Raw genomic sequence first — 20,463 nt, 5'->3', positions numbered from 1 at the left:
AATCAAAAACATTCAATATCTTGCTCATTTATAGTGGTTCAACAATCTGGTCAGCTTTGACTTAGCGCTAAGGTGTTGACTTCGAATACACGTGACAGGTACTTGCAAAACATTGAATGCATATAACTTCCACATACATATATTCATTTCATCATCAATGTTAGAAAAAGGGTAATATTCAAACTATCACTCTTTGCAAATCCTATGGCTGCTTGAAGGAATCTACCCAGACATAGCATGGATGACAAAACATTTATCAGCATGTAACATTCCTTCATTATACCATAGAAGTCCATAGATTCAAGAAAACATAGCATATCTGGACTATCTATACTTCAATCTTCATGTCTTATCATATAGATAACATATTCATAAAAACATAAGTTCATTTGCTTAAAACTATAGTCATAATTGTTTCTGCAAGATAACTGTCTAAAAACAAGATAAAAGGATCTCAAAATAATGGCCTTTTAGAGGCTCATCAATGACATTGAGGTTAGGTAATGGCAAGAGACCAAAACTAGATCAATTACATTGGTCAAGATCGTCAAGTAGAGGTTAGGTAATAAAAAAAAAAACTTTTACTATGGAGTTGTAGAGTCTATAGTACCATATACCCTCTTACTAGCAAGGTTGTGGTTGTGGTCATTATAAAAAGGCCAATATGGTGAAGTCATTTGTTGAGATTCTAACTTGATTATAGATGATAGTACATGTAGAATTGATTTCTATTTGGATTGGGTGTGAAATTTTATCCTAGGATGACGCATAAGTACTCAAAAAGTGCAAACTCTACAAACTGTTTGTAAGGCAATTGGTAAGGTGTATGGTTTGAAGGTTGTGACGGCAAGAGGAATTTGGTAGTTGAGTTGTCTAGCTAAGGAAAGCCTTTTTGTCAGTAATGTGAAAATGTTGGTCACTATTTTCTCAATATTGAATGGAAATCTCAATTATTCCACAATAGAAGATTTATCCTACCAAATCTTCTAGACTGGGGTAGATATCAATTTAGAGAATAAGCATAAGTTACCCACATTGCACCTAGTTATCCAATGGTTAAGTTTCTTGATCTCTCAAATAGTTGAAAGTTGAGATTGGTCCAATTTAGATTCTCTTAAGGATAAAATATGGCTCATAGTCCTACTAAAAAATTTAAAGAGACATTCGATGGTGCAATATCCATCAAACTTTTGAGACCATTGTAGAGACATTGTATGTTTTTGTGAACTGCAAGTGCGTAACAGAGACTATCGAAGAGAACTAAAGCCCATTTCATGTTCTATAAGGTAGAGGTTGTAGTGGTTAAGATTGTGTGATAAGAATCTGATGGTGACATTCATGGTGAAGGTATAATTAATCATTTTTTCAATCCTTTCATTCATTTCATAGCTAATACCCTTTGGTCGGGCAGGAACGTTGGAAGATCGGTTGGAGTATGTATGTAGACAACATACAGTGGTTGACATCATAGCAATAGTATCGCATTCAAAGAAAGTGATAGGGAAACCTTATTTGAGTGTCAAAGGTAAAAAGACTAGAGTAGAAAGAAGTTATTACAAATAATTCTCTAAACTTTTTTCAATGCAAATTATGTTTTGTTATCTCCTAATGAGATAGGTCGTGCAATCAATATCACTTGTGGTATTGGCTACATTTACCACCCTAATGGTAAGTCATGTTATGTAATACTTTTATGATGTAATGGCTTTTCTTTGTTATCAAATGGAGCTACCCCCCAACCCCAGTCAAAGTGTTTACCAAATAAAACATAGTAAATCTACAAATAGAAATTTAAAGCACTTTGCTAAGTCTAACATGAGTTTAGCAACAATCTAATGATATGGTGAGGTCACAAGAAAAAATCATACTAATGTCTAGAATTTTACATGCACGGTGTAAATAGGGCAATGGATTGTTGATGTGGAAAGATCATGAGGAAACTAAAAGCTAATTCATAGATTTCTACTAGTGTGGTCCTAAATAGTCAATAGTGTGAGGATTGGCGAGATCACGAGAAAAATACAGTCTAACTCATCATATTCTACCAGAGGGGTGCTGAATAGGAGAATGGATTGATAATATGGCAAGGTCGCAAGAAAACCACTGAATTGTAGAATTTTACTGTTGGGCTGCTAAATAGGGCAATGGATGCTCATTAACAAAATGTTGCGAGTCTTCCAATAATTGAAATAGAATGTGGAAAGTAAACAGAGCAATGGCTGCAGACAAAAAATTTCAAGGTTACAAATAATGGAATTAGAAGCCAAGAGGTTTACCTGAATGAATCAAACATATCTTTCTCACAGAAGTCCATTGCTACTGCACTTATTAGCAAATTGGTAATCAAAAGAAAGTGGTGGCTTACATAATGTGGAAGATATTTCTTATTTGTTCTCTAGGAATAAGGTTTCTTTTTTCCCACCAAATGGTTGGTGAATGACACACAGGTGGCAAAAAGGAAACTCTTTGGGGTTTCACATTGCATGCAAGGTTTATGGGGCTAATAGCCGGTATCTAAATGTGCTTAAGGCTACAGATTGCTATGATCCTTAAGTCACATCAGAATCATAAACAGAAGACCAAATCATTCAGCAAACTGTGTACTATGATGTGACAAATTAATCAGTGTTCAACAGCTAAGTGTTACAGTCAATCTTCATTCCTCAGTCAAAGTTCTTATCGGTGTCATAATACACAGCCATAGTCTAGATTTTGAAAGCCATGGCATTAAGAAACATAAAGGAAACCTGTACCTATTTAGCAAAGTTACTGACTAATGAGATCAAGCAGACAGAAGCATAAGGAGAGTTTTCAGGTTGGCTCATCAAAATTAATCAACAATTATAGTGTAAGGGTAATCAAATGGTCAGATGGGTGTTTCAGATTTCAGTACTAGACAATATGAAAAAAAGGTTTAAAGTCAAAACAGGCATAACTCATTCATGTTCCCAAATTTCAATGTGAACAACCTAGATGTCAAATTCACTTGAAGTAAACATATTATGTCCACCAGTGTTTCCATTAATATTTATCAAATGAGTGGACCAAGGAAAAGAATTTTCAAAATCTAATATTGTATCGTCAATTTTCACAGAACAATTAAATTAAAATACAAACTTCTGCCCCAAGAAACCATCAAATTGGAACATTGAAATTTTACATAAGAACTACTGAAATTAAATAAGATACAGGCATTTGCATAAGGAAACAACAAATGAAATATGATGAGTGAAATGACCAGATACGTGCATGCCAAAAGAATATATTTCACATATTGGCCATACAAGTTGAATGAAGACATCCACAATACTCAGTATAACAGGAAAAACCAAAATATGGAGATCACTTGCGGAAAAGAATTTTATCGCCCAACAAAATGATTGGAAAATTATACAATAACATCATAAGCAACCTAACCTCCATACAGAAAAAATCAAGATGTCTCATGCCTGCCTTATGAGTAGGAATTCAGCCATGATCAGTGAAGAGAGCATAAATAAATTGAATTCAATACATTAAACAATGAAGAGTTCACAAATGACTCGCATTAAAATATGATCATGATTTTTTGTTCAGCACTTCCTATTCGTGGGGTCGAAAAAAATAACAAAAACAAAAGAAGCCAAGTGTAGCACCCCATCTGGGGTACACTCAAGCTGAATTCCACTGGCACATCCGGAGGAAACCCAGGCATAGCTGGTGCATGTGATCACCTGAGAATGCATACACACTATCTTAAGGCGGGAGAGCAAACTTCATACCAAAACCAACAATGATTCAAAGCCCTAGGTCCTATGAGAAGGCCCTAAAGCAGCTAAGGATATAGCCTTACGAAAATTAATGGTTGCAGGAGATTCCACCATCATACTTGACACCATACTAAAAGCTAATGCTCCAAATTAAAAACTGAAAAGCAGTCTAAATCAAGTTTGAGAAACCAACCTGCCCTTTGAAGACATCTCTTCCTAACACTGTTACACGAACAGAAAAGGCAAGCAAATTTGCTAACCAATCAAATTAATTCATTAGTTTCCTTTAATCTCTTCACAGAGGGACAGTGAGAACTGTTGAGAATTAACCCTCCTCACCAACTACGGCCAAGCTTACCCATCAGGACTTCTCTCTCAGGCATGCACCTACAGTTGACACTCTGCTAAAAAGAAAGTAATCATAAAGATGTTTTGGGTTGCACTTGGAATATACCACAAAGCAAATACTGAGGAAAAGTGAATGCAGTCCTTTATGGATAAATTTTAAGAAAAAATATAAGGGTTTGTATAACACCAGTTGATCCAATCACCAAGCTCCTCAAAAGATTCTCTTTCATCCATTGTGAGGGTTGAGAATCCCTAACATCTATGTGCAGAAACAAACAAGCGAGTTCAAATGGGGATTTCCAAAGAGGTGGCGTTGCTTGCATAGAAAATCTAACTGGTGCAAGATCAGCAGGCTCCCTTGAATGTTTTAACTTTTGGCTGCACACAATGGAACACATCAATCCCTTGAGTGGTGCCCTAGGAGTTGCAAGCTTTCTAACCACACCGAAGTGGATGAAAAGAAGCCTAGTGCCTAGCACAAAAGAAATGCAAAGCAGTAAGGGATTTCTGCTTTAATGGTCTCCAGCAACTAAGCTTACACTTAGATGTAAGAAAAGAGCATTCCTTCAACCTAGAGTTGTCATCCCAACATGATCCCTCCTCCCAGCCCTGTGTTTATTCACTGGGACTGAAGGTTCAAAGGGTTTCCCTATGTCAGTTAAATTCTTGTGTGTTTGGATTCTCCCGAGAAGACTTTTTTTTAAATTAGACAAGTGTGTGTTTGACGTGTGTATATTTACCTGAATAGGATGTATTTGTGAGAATAGAATATTTATATTTCTCTATGCAGGTTTATTCTATGTTTTCCTTCAGCAGAATTGCTGGCTTTTATATACTTTCTGGCAATGAGGCACTTTTCATTCTAGCGATTTGGGATTTTCTACCAGGCAACTGTGTGGGACTTCTATCTGGGTGAGACACCATATCTGTAATCTGGGACTCTGTTTATAACTCCTCTCTAATTAAGTTTCCTCTGTTTCAATCTATAATGGCTGTGTTGATGTAATCTAAATCTCTGTAAATATTAGTTTGGTAGTTCCATTTTGGTAGTGATCTTAATTTGTTAGTTGGCAATTCTTTTTTGGTCCTGGTCCTCATCTCACTTTGACTATCTTATTAAGCTGCTTTTTTTCAATTGTCACTGAGAAACTGATCACTCAACACCTAACTCAAGTTGGATACATCTGCTCCGTCCAGCATGATTAAACAAAATAAAATATACTTAGCAACAGCTACAAATAAGCCCACTTATAATAATAAAACTTAAACTCTTTCTAATCCATGTATAGGAAACCCACATGAGTTTTGCAGCAAGTATGGTTTATTGCATATTTCAAATTCTGTAATGTCATTATTCAGACAGCAATACATACATGTATTTTGTTTACCGTACAGGTAAAGTAAATGAACGTATACAGACAATGGAACAAATAGAAAACTTATATTATTGGCATATGCCAGAACATTACATTATGCTTGATAAGATAAGATCAATGATGAATTACAATGATCCCAGATGGGATATAAATACTATCCGCCGAACCTTCCCGGAGGAGTCTGTCGGCCACAAACATTATGTCCGCTACAAACTATTTACCTATCGGCTACAAAATACAAAACACCGACGACAATCATTCCGTCGGCTACAGAAACACTGCCGGGACCATCCAGTCGGCTGACACCATCCCCCCCCAAAAAGAAAAGTCGTCTCCTGACGACTAACAAAATATCTGAGACAAATTAACAAACAAAATACATTAACAGAGTGAGTACAACAAGAAAAATCTGCTTCTATCACATCACTTCCACATTCATCCCGTGCCTGTAGCCTCTGCTAACACAACACTCTGCCTCCTCAATGAAGCTGACCTTGATAGCCACCTATGCTGCTTTCTCTGTTTTCAATTCCTCGGTACCCTAAGCCAAGTGTCTCTGCACTGCCTCCAATTGGATGATTAGCTCCTCCCGAGCTCTCTACGCAGCCACCACGACAACCTCCCGGCCAACACCTACTCCCAGTGCCTCTGGTACACAGAAAGTCCATGCCTACAGCAACTTCAACTCTTCTCAATTGGTCAAACTCCCACAACTGATATTTGCAACAACTGGGGGCCCAGGGGGCAAGGCCCTCGGCGGGGTCGAGGGGCAACGCCCCCTCGGGGTCCTGGGGCAGCGCCCCAAGTGCGCTCCCTGTCGCAATACAGGGCGGGGTCGAGGGGCAGCACCCCTCACCACCAAGACCAATCTCAAGCCTTCAAGTCTTCTTGCAGCAAAATCACATAGAAGAATAACAACGCCGGCATGTTGTTTTCCATGCGTCAAGTAGATTGAAATCCGCAGCCTCCATAACGTTGTGGGAATAGGTCCTCCACCAAATGCAACGAATAGGAACCCGCGGAAGACTGCGAAAAGGTAGCCTCAACTGTCCCTGCGCAGAGAGTGAAAGAGAAAATCCGCGAAAAATTCTGTTGTCGCACGGAAGTGCATGAAAAAACTCCGCGGAAAGGTTCCACGAAAGACCTCCCGCAGACAGGTGCCCGCAGAGCACCTCCCGCGAACAGATGCCCACGGACAGGTGCCCGCGGAGCACCTCCGACGAACAGATGCTCGCGGAGCACCTCCCGTAGACAAGTGCCTGCGGAGCACCTCCCGCGGACAAATGCCCGCGGACCACCTCCGGCAGTTTTTTTTTTTTTTTTCCAATTTTTTTTCTTTTTTTCTTTTTTTTCTTTTTTTTTTTCCAATTTTTTCAATTTTTTTTTTTTATTCAAAAAAATTGAACAGCACCACAATTTTGCCTCCCGGCATCACCATTTTGAAACGACGACGACAAGGGAATCATCTAATCATCCTACAACGGTGACGGCGACGGCATCTTCTTGGCACGGTAGGATCCGTTGACTACGTGAGGTACATCTTGCCCGTCCAACGTCCCCAATTTTATCACTCGATTGTCGCCGACCTCCCGGATCTGATATGGTCCAACCCATCTTGCCTTAAACCTTTCCTGTTTTATTTCATTCCGACCGTCGTACATGAGTACCAACTACCCCGACTGAAACTTGTTGAGTTTGTCATGCCACGCCTTATGCCTGTTCTTTGTCACCTCCGTCGCCCACTTTGCCTGCAGTCGTTGCGCATCTAGATTATTTCCTTGCCGTCGGCACCCTTCAACTAATTTTATGCTGCGGTGTAACCTTTTCTTTCCGCTCGGTCCGTTCACCTTGTACTGGACAGTGGGATCTTGCTTTTTTCTTGGTTTGGACTGTATGTTCTTTCCCTCAGCTTTAGCCATAACCATCTTTCCTTCTTCCGTTTCTCTGTATTCCTTCAGACATTCATTTGTCTCTGTTTTTTCACCTTCATCGACCCTTAACATATTACAACTCGGGAACAATTCGTAATCTTCTATCTGCCAATGGAAAAGGCATTCACCGAGTCCAGGTCGTCGTCATTCGATCCTCCGTCAAGTCTCAATACTCCTTCGTCCGGTTCCATTCTCCTCTTTCCTTCGTCATCACTCTTGCCTTCACTTTCAGAATCTGACAATGTTGCCTCCTCGCCAACCATTTGCGTGTATAGGTCAATCGTGAATCTTTTGCCTCCGCCCTCCATTGATAGGGTATTTCGTTTCCAATCATGTTTTACTTTTGCTTGCACCAACCAATCGCGTCCCAGAATAGCATCATATCCTTTTTTTTTCAATGGAATAACCACAAAATCCAATAAAAATGGTTGCGTTCCAATAGTTACCGGTTGCGCCTTCAAGATTCCCAACGGTTTGATTACGTGTTGGTCTGCCATGAGCAACTGGAATGTAGATGGCCATAAGGTTGGCTTTCCCAACTTCTTCCAGGTATCCTCCGGCAACACATTCACGCCAGACCCTCAGTCAACAATTGTGTCTGTCAGAACCTTTCCCAAAATTCCTATCTCGACGACCGTCGGATGCCTTTCCATAGTGAGAACCAAAAGCATTGGGTTTGTTGCTACCGTTGCACTACTATCCCTTCCTGTGTCCTCCGTTGCTTTCGGAAATGGTGCATGATTTAGAATGGCCGTCCGTAACTGGGGCATTGTGAGGAGATCACTTATCTTGACTGGTACCTCCGTTTGTAAGATCTGTCGTACAATGTTTTGTTCTGCGAAGTTCCTTGCCAAGGTGCCGGTGATGTCCTTCAACTGAGATGTCCCCGCCGATGATGCCTTTACAATTTCCGCCTGCGCCTTTTCCTCCGCTTGCCTCCATATAATTGCCAGAACCTCCTCTACATCCGTGCCGACAGTGATCAAGTTTACTCCAAACTTTGGACACTTGGAATCTTCGTGATCGTCGAGTCCGCACCATCTACAAAGTAGTTTGGGTGTGTTTGCCGTTGTACAATCCCGCGCAAAATGACCCCACAAATTACATGCTCGGCATTGAACGATTGGCCGGCCGTTTGCATCATACTAGGTTTGACCTTGGCTCCTATTATTATTGTTATTGTTTGCATTGTTGTTATTTTGCCCTCTGCTATTATTCTTATATCCTCCGGATGTGGCACCTGTGTTATTTGTATTTCCGCTACTGTCCGACGGGGAAGCCTCTTGTGTAAGAAACACCTATGGAGATCCTCTTGTCTTCATGTTAAAGGGGCAATCTTTTGTCGAATGGCCCATGATCTGACAAATGTCACAAAATTGGTTCTTTGGACACGATCCTTTAGCATGACCTACACTCCGTGCACCACAGCTCACTGCCTTTTGGCTCCTTTTGCATGTTTTTAAACTCCATGCGGATCATGTCCTTCTGTAAAGTGCGGACCTTCTTGCTACTGCCTTCATCGTCACTGCTATTTTCTCTGGCAGGCTCGTCGTCATCAGAATCAGATGAGCTAGTGGTCTTCTTCTTCTTTGTTTTCTGCTCACTTTCGAGGTCCAATGCTCTGTTATAAGCTTTCGTGTATGACGACGGTGGCACAATTTTCATTTTCCTCCGCAACTTCGAGCGTAGGCCTTCCACGAACCATCTTTTCTAAAGTCCGTTTGCCGGCTTACTTTTCATTTTGTTTATCAAGTCTTTTAATTTCCTGGCGTAAACGCGGATGGTTTCGTTCTTCCCCTGCTTAGTATTGAAGATCTCTGCTACAATTTCATTATCATCCTACAATAGTTTAAATTCTGCCAGAAACTCCTTTTTAATGTTATCCCAACTGTTTAGCTTTTGTGGATCTGTATCAGTGAACCAATCAATTGCTACGCCTCGTAGGGTGGCCGGAAATTGCTTCATCCAGTCATCTTCATCAGTTATCCCATTTGCCTTCCAGATTGTTTCACATGTTTTACAATGTTGGATGGGATCGGCTGTACCATCGGCATCAAACTTCGGCAGCTTTCTTTGGGTCCTGCCACCACTCCTAGATTTTGTGCATGAGCGTTGTTTGTTCCTGCAACACTGGCACTGTTCACTCCCGCACCGACGGTCTGCACTCCCTCACCGGCGGTTTGCACTCCCACACCGGAGGTCTGCACTCCCACACTGGAGGTCTACACTCCCACACCGGCGGTCTGAACTCCCACACCGGAGGTCTGCACTCCCACACCGGCAGTCTGAACTCCCACACCGGAGGTCTGAACTTCCACACCGGAGGTATCAACAGCTACGAACCTTGGTGAAGAAGAAGGATCTTCTAAAGTTGTCTCCCGCGGAAGTGTATCCCGGACAAAGAGGTCACTCCACGCTCGTGCTCCCTCGGCACTCCGAGCCGTGCGAGTCGATGCTCTTCCGTCTGAATTGTCTTCCCTCGGCGAATACAAATTCAAGAACGCCTCTTGTGCTTCTTCCACCAACTCCACCCGCTTTCGAGTCTCCTCCAGCAATTCCTCCGCGCTTCAGTTTCCGTCGGCAATCTTCTGGAATCTCCTCCAATGGTCTGCCTGCTGTGCCAGAATTAAATTAGCTTGAGCTGCGCGAATCTCATCTTTATCCTTCACCGTGTTCTTATTTTTATTCAACAGATTCGGCATTTAATTTCCATCCGCTTGCCTGCGTACCACGTCCATCAGGCAACGACGCCAAATGTTTACCGTACAAGTAAAGTAAATGAACGCATACAAACAATGGAACAAATAGAAAACTTATATTATTCGCATATGCCAGAACATTACATTATGCTTGATAAGATAAGATCAATGATGAATTACAATGATCCCAGACGAGATATAAATACTATCCGCCGAACCTTCCCGGAGGAGTCCGTCGGCCACAAACATTATGTCCGCTACAAACTATTTACCCGTCGGCTACAAAATACAAAACACCAACGACAATCATTTTGTCGGCTACAAAAACACCACCGGGACCATCCAGTCAGCTGACATATTTTATGTGACTTCCTAAAGCTAAAATAAAATGACTCACTAAGTTACTCTGGAACGTCCTCATCCCCCGGCATCCCCCATTTGGCAAGATAGCAAAGTATGTCCCCTGGCCATCAAATCACTGGGTTAACTCACATACCCAGAACAGTACTCATAGTGATATAACATCTTCCAGTTGTAAACGGATGTAATGGGGACAAAATCCCACCACCCAATGCACATCCGTCCCTCAAATGGCATTGGTAGTACACCAGAAAGTCTCCTAGTTATCCTATCAGCTGGAAAACTGGAGACACATCCCACAATGGCCTCCACAATGTCCTAATGTCCCCAGTATCATTGGAAATGTCTGAGACGCCCCTCAACCATCTCAGGGAAAGTCAGATTCCCCCTCGCTGCTCCGAGTTTTTTTTAACATATGATTCCACATTAATGTCAGAAGAAAGCATAAAACTCTTGAATGCCTGCATACAGCTATAGATTGGAAGTATACAACTGTAGAATGAATGTGGAATGAGACTTCTTAGTCTTTTTCATAAATGGGAAATTGTGTAACTGCATCCAACTATGGAAAAAAAAAAGTAGGTTTTGGTGGCGCCTCAAATCCAGTACAAATCAGATTTTGACAGGGATCTGAAACCTCAACAAGATGATTAGCTACAAGAGATAGCACATTACAGGACAGCAGCCCAAAGCCAGCAGACTGACGGCAGCATTACAGCATAGAACAATCAATTCAAGCTGCCCCAAACCCAACACAAGGGCTACACCTTAAATCATAGAGACAGTCTCCCAATCAAGAAGATCCTTGGGGTTTTGAATGGCAACCCAAAACATATCTTTGCATTTTGTCATGGCTCCCGAAACCATAGAAACAAACAGCCTCGGAAAAATGCATAACAGAAAACCAGGTGCAACCATGAGTTTGGGTTTTAACATGGTTCCCAAAACCATCGGAGGGGGTAACTACCATGAAACCCCAAACCATTGAAATGTAGGTATCATAGATTTCCCAGAAGAGCAAAACAAGTATCCCTACAGAACCCCTCTCCACCTCCATAGAAGGGGATCCCACCTCAACAGGATCAATGAGAGAGAAAGTTGTCCTCCACAAAACCCACTTCTAATACCCTACCTCCTTCCAGTAGACAGCCGCAAGACAGAGCCTATCCCTGCCACAGTCAACTTCACCCTCAAAGCTCATCACCGACCCTATAGATGACTAGTCCACCTCAATAGGAAATGAGAGCAGAAGAGACAGAAACAAAAGGTGACCAATCCTCCAAGCCACAGAAAGGAACCTCATTAGAATCCTCCGAAGCCACAGGACTGCACCACGGATCTAAGCAACCCCACAACCTAAAAATCTCCATAACCAAAAACAACCAGCAGCCAAAGAGGACCTTTGAAAATTTTCAGCATCCACCAAATGATGACAACCACAAAAAAGAGCAAAGTTCACCTTATCTCACAAGAAGAAAAATCCAGCAAAAGAACAGGAGAGCAAGAGAATTGCAGCGCCAAACACAATCGGGGCAACACCATTAGAGAAGCAAGTTCCACCTGAGAACAAAGGCGAAGCCCACCCAAAATAAATAGGTTTCTCCAAGAGAGGTGAAGCAAAGCAGGTAAAGGCCTGTCTACCAGCTATAACTGAATAATAAGATAAGATAAATAGATAACTTTAAACATTAAAATGCCATGGCCCAACAAACATTCTGAAATTAACCTTACACTTCCACAAAGAAACCCCAAAAAGAGAGCTGCCAAAACCCCAAAAACAGAGGGGTCAAAAAAGCTTGTACCAAGCCCTCCCAGAAAGGCCATTAAACTGAAACTAGAAAGAAAAGGGCAGATCAGAGATGATCTAAACCCTAAATCGCAGCAGCCCAGATAATAGTCACCACGCCTGCTAAAGAAAACCTTTGAAAACCAAAGGAGCCCAAAAAAAACCGTGGTGGAGCCGACAACACCCCTCCCCGATCAGCACCATTGGTAGCATCAACAGGGTAGCATCTAGAAGGTGACAAGAAAGGGGAACCGTGGCCCTTCCAAAAACCTATGAAGACCACAAGGCAAAGCAAGACCCCTGCTGAAAGGACACACCATTAGAAACTCCTCCAAAGCCAGCGCAACCACTCCAGCAGATTAGCCCAACCCCCAAAAAGTGACGAAACACCACCATGAAGCAAGCAAAGCAGACAGGAACAAAGGGTTTGCATAAAGAACCCACAACCAAGGATGCCTCAAAACTGACACCAAACACAAAAACACCAGCAGCCGATGAAAAGAAACAGCACTTTGAAGCCATTCATCATCTTCGGAGGCAGAGACTTCCCGTACACCTTGCCTGCAACCAAAACCCTAGCAAGACTGCACCCACTCTTCTTCATTTCAATTTTTTACTTTGATTGCTTGATATTAAAAGAAAATCATATTTTAATAGTTTTTCAAAGACTTCATATAACCATTAAAAAACATACACCTGTTGAATAGCACCATACAGCTGTTGCCATTTTCATCAATGAGATTCTATTACTGCATACAGCTAGAAGCAAGCAAACAAGTTAAAGAGTGTACAGGTGAAGAATGATTGCATACAGTTGTAAATGATAAAATGCAAACAGTTGTAAGAAATGAATGTTATCATTACAATTGCATTGATGATTTTGCATCCTACAATTTTTTCTGTTACAATGAAATCAGAAATTTTAAAAAAATTAGCCTGCTACTGCTAACTTAAATCAATGGAAATTTTACATTAAAGTTTGAATCAGTGAAATGTAATAATGAATATCAAATTGCAAACATTATATGAATGCCTATACATTATAGGGACATGTTCACCAATTCAAGTCCATGACAATAAAATAAAGAAATTTCTGACTCCATTGATCAGTGGTTTAATTTCTATACAAGTCTAAAGACTTAAATAATGTTTGCAATTTTTTATTCATTATGATATGTTTATTGATTCAAATTAGCACTGACATAAAAAAAATCAAGTTTCAAGTTTTAGTTATTCCATGGTTTTGTTTCAAGAAAAGCCTCCAGGTCATAAAAACATGAATGAATATGTAACAAAACAAATATTTGTTACAACTCTATGCTCTCATTTGGCATGCATGATTTCACTTTCACCCCATCTCTGAAACATCATGGAAATTGAAAAATGTTTAGTGCAAGAAATGGCTGTATTTAAGAATCTATTATGTAACTCGCAGTGATAAAAAGCTAGATATTTGTAGGTTTCATTTCAAAAAAAAAAAGCCTCAAGGTCATAAAAGAATGAATGGAGGTGCAATGACAACCTACATTTTTTACAACTCTATGGTCTCATTTGGCATGCATGATACACTTTACACACACACACACCTCGTCCCTGGAACATCACGGAAATTGAAAAAGATTTAGTACAAAGAGAGGCTGTATGTAAAAATCTATGTAGTTCTCTCAATAATGGAGTTATTGACAAACTTAATATTGATGGGGCCTCTCCAGAATATCTGGGGCTTGTAGAAGGTGGATGTGTGTTAAGATAGTCTTACAAGGTCAATTGTTGAAGGGGAGCCTTTTTTCTTGGGCTCAAAAACAAATGATGAGGAAGAAATGGTGACAGCAGTGTTCCACCAGCCATGACGTAAATGGATTTGGATGAATGATAGTAGCACCACATGAATTGCAAACATGGAAACATGGAAACAGCAACATAGATACCCCACTTCTGATTTTTATTTAGGGTAGCCAGCATAATCAGCAATAATGTATGCAATAGCAGCTAGTTCATAAATGATCTGAAAATGTGCTGCAATCAGCCATAAATATATGCTTATATCTAATTTTCTTACAAAATATATATTATAAAAAAATTCAAAATAAAAAACACTTTAAATTTCTCAGGATGGGAGGCTTCCCGAAGTTTGTAAGATGCGGAAGAGATTCCTGAGCATCCCCAAGACATCTGAGGGACTCCTGGCTGTTTTGATGGCAGTTGAGTGGTGGTGAGGGGGTGCACTGTCCCCATCCCCCCATCCCAAGTATGCAGTAGTCCGGGGGTTGAGATGTGTCCCAATGTTTCACTGGGCGACATTGTTAGAAGGTTGGAATTGGAATTACGCAATTTTAGAGGAGAGCAAGAAAATTGTTGTTGGAGAATCTATGTTAGTTATCGGTAGGTTAGCAAAAGAAGAGATTGAAAATTGGATTCTTACATTCTTTTTGGTATAAGCGCTTAAGCTATGCAAAAGTTTCAAAAAACAGAAACATTTTTCTCCAATCATTTAAAGAGTATAATAAGCCTACACACTTTCTGGTTGCAATTCATCAGCTTGCATACTCAGCATACATAAGTTACAATTGAAGTTTCTTGGGCTAGCCTGGTCCCCCTCTTTGAATATTTGGTACCATTGATGTGAGTTTTCTGACCACTCTAATATGCAGAATAAAATACCAAGTACTTTATTCTTTCTTGAAAAAGAAGACTCCACATGCTAAACAATACAGCAAATGTGTATCAAGTGAAGTAACCCCAAGGCTTACAATTCAAACAAGCGACTTTCTGTTGGACACAACTCAGATTAATGATGTGAATTGCTGGTAAACACAAACGGTCTTACACTATTCATTCATAATTAACCAATCAACTTTCTTCAAGTGACTAATAATTTTTTGCAATATGGGCACTTCAACGGTTCAACCAATCTTAATTATGATTTTGCAATAATGTGCAAAAGAGATTGGGTTTAGAAATCTAATGTCCGTAAACCAAAGCAGGAGTACCTACACACTTTTTGGTTGCAATTGAGCAGCTTGCATACTCAGCAGAGATAAGTTACAATTGAAGTTTCTTGGGTTAGCTTAGACCCTCTCTTTGAATATTTGGTACTGTTGATGTGAGTTTTGCGAACCACTCTAACATGCAGAATAAAATACCAAGTACTTTATCCTTTCTTGAAAAAGAAGACTCCAAATTCTAAACAATATAGCAAATGTGTATCAAGTGAAGTAACCCCAAGGCTTACAATGCAAACATGCGACTTTATGTTGGACCTAACTCAGATTAATGATGTGAATTGCTGGTAAACACAAACGGTCTTACGCTATTCATTCATAATTAACCAATCAACTTTCTTCAAGTGACTAATAATTTTTTGCAATATGGACACTTCAACCAATCTTAATTATGATTTTGCAATAATGTGCAAAAGAGATTGGGTTTAGAAATCTAATCTACGTCAACCAAAGCAGGAGAAGCTATACACTTTTTGGTTGCAATTGAGCAGCTTGCATACTCAGCAGAGGTAAGTTACAATTGAAGTTTCTTTGGCTATCTTAGACCCTCTCTTTGAATATTTGGTACTGTTGATGTGAGTTTTGTGAACCACTCTAACATGCAGAATAAAATACCAAGTACTTTAAAGTTTATTCTCTCTTGAAAAAGAAAACTCCAAACATTAAACAGTATGGCAAATGTGTATCAAGTGAAGTAACCCCAAGGCTTACAATGCAAACATGCGACTTTATGTTGGACCCAACTCAGATTAATGATGTGAATTGCTGGTAAACAAAAACGGTCTTATGCTATTCATTCATAATTAACCAATCAACTTTCTTCAAGTGACTAATGATTTTTTGCAATATGGGCACTTCAACCAATCTTAATTATGATTTTGCAATAATGTGCAAAAGAGATTGGGTTTAGAAATCTAATGTGCGTCAACCAAAGCAGGAGAACCTACACATTTTTTGGTTGCAAATGAGCAGCTTGCACACTCAACAGAGATAAGTTACAATTGAAGTTTCTTGGGCTAGCTTAGACCCTCTCTTTGAATATTTGGTACTGTTGATGTGAGTTTTGCGAACCACTAACATGTAGAATAAAATACCAAGTACTTTAAAGTTTATTCTCTCTTGAAAAAGAAAACTCCAAACGTTAAACAATATGGCAAATGTGTATCAAGTGAAGTAACCCCACGGCTTACAATGCAAACATGCGACTTTATGTTGGACCCAACTCAGATTAATGGTGTGATTTGTCGGTAATCAAAAAGGGACTTGAGTTATTCATTCATAATCAACCAATCAACTTTCTTCAAATGGATAATGATTTCACAATATGAGCACTTCAACCAATCTTGATAATGATTTTGAAATAATGTGCAAAAGAGATTGGGTTTAGATATCTAATCTACATCTGCCAAAGAAGAAGACTGTTGATTATGACATGGAATCAAACCAAACTTTGTTTTACCAAGTGAAACAACTACACAAACATGATGCAAATCTTCCAAGTGTATGTGCAATTCTAAAATCACTTATACTGATACACATCAACACCAAAAGACATGCAAGTCAATGAGCATAAAATAATTGAAGTTATGCCTTAAAAAAAATTAAGCCTAACATTACACTGAATTACAATCAACAAGTAACAAAAGGTATAAACATAAGAGGTTTCACCATTGATCAACAAGAATTTCTTTCATTCAACTACTCAACATGATAAATTAACTATGTGCAAGATAGGAAATTGTGCAAACACCCAAAATAACACTAGTCTTCACCAAGGTTCAATGAATTTGTTATAACTTCAGCATTATTTTGGCAACAATTTCACAAAAGTCTCCCTTAAAATTGAAATGAGCAAGTATTTATATAAAGGCCTCAAGTACAACCAACAATTCAAGTTGGTTCACAATTTGCACCCTAGAAAATTCTAAGCAACCCCAATTAAGGTTTTGTATAACTACCACCTACAAATGACAATAGAGCACCCCTAGATTCTTATGTCTGTAAAATTTAGAAACTAAATCAACCATGAGCTGCACTTGTCCACTAAAGCTATAGCTTCCTTCAACAATATTTTGTGCATTCCTCCTTGTAGTGAATGGGTGAGATACATCTTTTGCTCTTCTATAATGTTCTTTCTCATGCATATTCAAGTTTTTGGCCAACATGTATACTACATAAGAGCTCATATAAAATGTTTTCATCCTTTCCAAATCCCTTGACTGTAGATCTATGTTATCATTAATCAACTTAGCCCAATCTATCGACTTCACTCTCTTCCACATAGTAAAATATCCATGTTTCAAATACTACACCTTGGGGACTTCTCATGTTTCTATTCAACATAAGCTCCATATCACTGCACTCATCTTGGAAATAATACACAAAAGCTTCTTAGGAAGCCTAAATTGGGGTATCTTTCATCCTTTCATCTAGTCTGAAGTAACAAAGCCCATGCATGTTTCAGACGTCTCTTCAAACAATGCCAATGATTCTTGCTTTGTTCTATACAACATGTATTGTAACGAGGAATACCAAATGCTTCTCCAATTGCCTGCTCTAAAAGGCATGAAAGAACTACTCCATTAGGTGCAACTATTTGTTAATGTTTTTAGCGTCAGCAGAAGTACAACATTGATTATTTGATATATTAATCTGTGTTTATGTTTTTACAGATAATTTGTTATTGGTGGTTCTTATATATTTATAATATATATTATATATTATGCATTATATAACTTATATATATAATATATATGATATATGTAATATAATATGTATTATATATTATGCATTATATATTATTATATAATAATATAATAATATTATATTATATTACATATATGGTTAATATATTAATATTATATATATAAGATGAGATATGCATATAGTTATTTATAAACTAAATGGTCTCCTCCTCTCATATTATACATATATGAGATCCAAATCTGCATTTGGAAATCATCAATTACAATGGCAATGAAAAGTACTTTTGCAGAAACGATCTCAGTTACTTTAACATTGTATCAAAGCAGGCTACAAACTTAAGAGAATAAGAAAGAGACCATCTACCTAAGAAATCCAGATAATTGCAGAACAAATTTAATCCCACAGGAGGTCCTCAAACTTTGGTCAAAGCTTTGTATGGTAGATAGAAGGTGACATAACATGAAAAGGAAATGTTATATTTGTGTTGCCATGGAGCATGTCTACATTAATAATTCCCTCTGCAATAGCTTGATTATGAAAACAATGATGGCAAATGATGTTTGGGGAAAATACTCTGATGAAAATTGCGCTTCATATAACAGAAAAACCGCTCCCATGACGAAGCCTTGTGAGATTGAGTACTGGGTAGAAAGCATGGAATAAAATGATGTCTTCATTTGCTGTCGTGTAGAGGATATATCCAAACAAAGCAATACGCATCATTGATGTATAAGGGGCAATTATTGGTCTAACAGTGTGCACCAATCACGAAACCTAACCAGTATTAAGGGGATGACCAAAGATGGAATTGAAAATATATAAAGATGGTGATAGAACTAGAAAACAAATGGCACAAAAGGTGACCTCATGCGGTGGAATCCCATAATTTTGATTTCAATCTAAACATAGGAGTGCAGAAGTCAACAACCCACTAAAATCACATATGCATAGTAACATTAGTGGATTACTAAAGTATAAGCTTGGACAGTGATTGTATTTTGTGCTTGGATGGTGATCGTATTTCCAGTCTTCCATGAAGAGGTACTAGCTACAACCAATATGTCAATGATGCGGCATGTACTCAAATGTAAATACTTGGAGGCCATCACTGCTATGATATCTGAAAAATAAGCCCCAACATAGCGTACTTGACAATGATTATAATGACATAAGTAAACACATATTGTGATGGGACACCTTATTTTCCAGCTTACAAAATAAATTTCGGGTCTTTCACTGTACAATACACTTTCTACATTGTCTTGTGCTTTCTCTCTCAAACTATCTATGTTTTCACCTCCATGAACAACTCCTGGTCAAGAAGAGTGAAGCCTGCCTTGAAGTTTTGAACTCACATAAATTACTACTATGTCCATTGATATGAATATTAATATGCTTGGACTGGATGTTTTGGTAAGCGTACACTAGGTGACATGGGCATACAACCAGTCTCTAGGGAGGAATAAACCAGGCTCTGCCTAGTCACCCACCCACGTAGAACTAACTTTCACAATGGGCACCGACAATAGAGTAAGGATTGGGATACCGACCCCTTAAAAGTCAGCACTAAGGAGCCATATGTCACTATTGGGCAATCAAACTTAAAGTAATAATAAAGGATGTATTTAGGTTTGATTTAAAACTAGTAAAGAAAAGACATGACTTTTGTGTGAAAGGTTTTTAATGAATCAAAGAAGATACGGAGGTGCAGAGAAGAATATTAGAGTCAGTGGTGTGTATTTAACAAGAGTAAGGAGAATGATACAATTTGTATAGTACCTATCCACCGTGTATTGAAAGTTATCCATGTGGATGAAGGGTAGAGAGGTTCTTAATTCACTCGATGTTGCATCTTTCTGAAACAACAATAATCACTTTATTGAAATGGAGAAGAGAGTGTTACGCCAAGGTTGCAACTCTTGGCAATTCTAGAACTTCATTGGAAAGTTGTGAAGAAACACAAATGGTTGGAATATATCCCATCTAATATGCATGACATGGATTATTATTGCTACACAAATTTACCCTCCGGATCTCCTTAAGGGTTTGTTGCACTTAATTGAGGGAGGAGAGAGTAAGGTTGGATGATCTGATCATATTAAAGTATAAGAGGTATATTATTTTAAGTCCTCCTTACACATTATTTTATGTGATATATTATTAAATTTTCTTAAATGAGAATTTATTAGTGAAGTATCTTAAATTAAAAATGATATTTAATAAATTAATATTATGTTTTTTGACATATAAATATGTTAACCAATATAAACAATTAGTATTATTGTGAGTTACTAATATTATTATTGAAATATAGATGAAATGAAACGAAATTTAATATATTTATAACTATTGAATTTCTAGGAGAATGTCATTTAAGGGAAAGTCATATATATAGAAGTGATGTATCTTAATTCTATTATTGAAATTAAAGAGACATGTTATAATCATTTATGTTGTTGTTAGTAATGAGCATGAGTTAAATTACTAACATCCCAATTAATATTAA

At 38.7% G+C, this 20,463-nt stretch overlaps 1 protein-coding gene across 1 annotated transcript in view; it reads right to left on the bottom strand.

Annotated features, from left to right (window-relative positions):
* Positions 1–3,247: 3,247 nt before the first annotated feature.
* The window catches only part of LOC149530822 (uncharacterized), a 116,212-nt gene continuing 98,996 nt past the window's right edge, over positions 3,248–20,463 (bottom strand). The window contains exon 3 of the transcript XR_016358860.1: positions 3,248–3,713. The gene's annotated coding sequence lies outside the window, so the exon portion shown is untranslated. The remainder of the gene's footprint in view (positions 3,714–20,463) is intronic.

This window comes from Cupressus sempervirens, chromosome 11 (assembly GCF_028749045.1).
Source record: "Cupressus sempervirens isolate cs-2001-9-10 chromosome 11, ASM2874904v1, whole genome shotgun sequence".
Lineage (NCBI taxonomy): Eukaryota > Viridiplantae > Streptophyta > Pinopsida > Cupressales > Cupressaceae > Cupressus > Cupressus sempervirens.
Note: the sequence above shows the minus strand (reverse complement) of the source record. Positions and strands in the feature narration are given on the sequence as shown.